Source organism: Adiantum capillus-veneris, chromosome 2 (genome assembly GCF_014529385.1).
Source record: "Adiantum capillus-veneris isolate H3 chromosome 2, ASM1452938v2, whole genome shotgun sequence".
Classification (NCBI taxonomy): Eukaryota; Viridiplantae; Streptophyta; class Polypodiopsida; order Polypodiales; family Pteridaceae; genus Adiantum; species Adiantum capillus-veneris.
In genome coordinates this window covers 23,496,805-23,499,417 of record NC_140932.1, presented here as the reverse complement: position 1 = coordinate 23,499,417, position 2,613 = coordinate 23,496,805, and positions in this window count along the sequence as shown.

Sequence of the window (2,613 nt, the reverse complement as noted above, 5' to 3'; positions counted from 1 at the left end):
GGCTGATATGTAACATTTTCTGAAACCCCCATAGGTTGTACATTTGCCTCATTGGAATTTACATTCGAACTTTCACCACTGAAAAGAGGCAACAAAGTGTCATAAATGTCATGTGAGCTTGCATTACTGTCTCTAGTACATGACAGCAAGGGCTGAACAGAATCTTCCACGAACACTACATCCCATGAAACCAAAATACGCTTTGTTTGCGGATGATACAACCTATAAACTTTTCTTTCAGCACTATAACCAACAAAAATACATTTGACAGCCTTATCATTCAATTTTTTGCGATGTGTTTGTGGCACGAAAGCATATGCCAAACAACCAAAAACACGCATGTGCTCAATAGAAGGCTTTTTATCATGCCATGCTTCATATGGAGTAATAGACTGCAAAGCTTTTGTAGGACACCTGTTTAGTACATAAGTGGCACACATGATGGCCTCAAGCCAAAAAGAATGCGGCAAAGCTTGACTTTTGACTAGTGCCATCTCCGTAAGTGACCTATTTTTCCTCTCAGCAACGCCATTTTGTTGAGGTGTATTAGTACTGTGCATTGGTGTTTTATCCCACGACTAGCCAGAAATGCATTAAATTCATGAGAAATCCCACTCCCCCCCTCGATCGGATGGAGGGTGTCCATAGTACATTTCGATACATTTTCATCCATAGCCAAAAATTGTTTCAAGCACATAAAAACTTCGGACTTTGCTTTAAGCGGAAATACCCATCCATGCCTAGAGTAATCATTAATGAAAGTCACAAAGTACAGGTAACTACCCAAGGACAGAGTTTGCATGGGCCCACAAACATTACTATGTACAAGCTGCAACTTGCGTGTGGCCCTAACTGAACCATCCTTTGGAAACTTAGAATGCTGCAATTTACCCAAAATACATCCTTCACAAACATGTTTGACAGGTGCTTCAAGAGGCGGCAAAGAAGCAACCATATCATATTTTTGCAAATGCAACAAACTGGTAAAATTCAGATGACCAAAACGTGCATGCCAAATTTTTGCATCTAAAATAGCCCTTGAGTCAGTACAACTACATGTGCAAAATTTTTTCCACACTTGTCGTACAAAGTGAGCTTATACAACCCACATCACAAAAGTCCAAATGCAACAATTTCATCACCAAAACTGAGATCATGAATTGTACATCTGTCATCCATAAAGTTTGACTACAAGTCCAAGTCTAGCAAGTGCAGATATAGACAAAAGATTCTTCTTGATCCTAGGTACATAAAGTGCATCCACAAGTATAAAAGAACTGCCATTTGCAGCAGTAAGCACGATCTTTTCAACTCCTTGAACCGGATAAGAAGCGTTGTTGGCACACGTGATTGAATTCCCATGAGGGACAGATTCGAGAGAGGTAAACAATTCACGATGTGAGGTAATGTGCTTTGTAGCACCACTATTGAAATACCGCACATGTGAATCTGCAGTAAACAACTGACAAGTATGCATCATGGATAGCAGGATTGTAAGTGCAGTTTGCACTAAAAGCCCATCAACATCAGCATCACAGTCTCATTTCACAGAAGACTCAACAATGGCTGCATTAGTAGTGGCACCGGCATTTGCAGTGGAGCCACCCTCTTTCTTCTTTGCCTCTTTGGCCTTCAACTTAGGACACTGCTTGATCAAGCGATCATTAGCTTTACATTAATGGAAACGCATCTTATTTTTACCCTTATCTCCAAAATTGCCAGACTAAGTGCTGCCAGCAGAAGCATTGGGAACAGAAGTTTTGCCACTCGCAGCAGAAGCATAAGAAGTGGCTGCATTGCTGTTACCACCCTTTCCTTGAGAAGCAATAAAAGCTTGTTCAACTGCATGCTGTCTAGTCCTGTTTTTTCTAGAAAGTGACTCTTGCAATAGAAATGTGCATAATGTAACAACTTTAGGATTTCCTTGGGTCATAAGTCTCCAAGTATTAGCAAAAGTCTGGCAAGGCATCAAGAACAGTCTGCACAAGGGAACTATCTGAAATGACTTCACCTGTAGAAATAAGTTGCTCATTGATATCCTTGACACCAGCGAGGAAAGTGTCAATATCATCTTCCTCATGCATAATCTTCGATTCCAGCTCTGTACGCAGCAAAGAAATTTTAGCCTCATTGCAACTTGCGTAAAGACCAGCCAAAATATCCCAAGCCTGTTTGCAGATTCTGATGAACAAACGTGAGGAACAATTGTGCACTTCACAGAAAATGCAATCAATGCATGAGCCTACCCATCCTTACATCCCAACGAGATTGTTCTGTCATAGGCAAAACGACTCTAATAGCAACAATTCTTGCAACAAGACATGCAACATCCTCAACGTCGCTTGTATCCTTAGAACCAGGATGTACATCAATGCTGTGCACAATATTCTAGATTCCGTTTGACACAAGAACATGTTGCATCATGTAAGCCCACATAGGGTAATTGTCCCCATCCAACCTGTCCTGAGTAGAGCAGACATCTTGAACACATATGTGTTGTTGTCAGCCATGGTAAATGTTGCACCTAATATGAAAACTATCCATAAAGAGGAGAAACGGAGCGGGAACAACATGTGCTATATAGCACAAACCATAGAAGAGTGTAAGGCACAT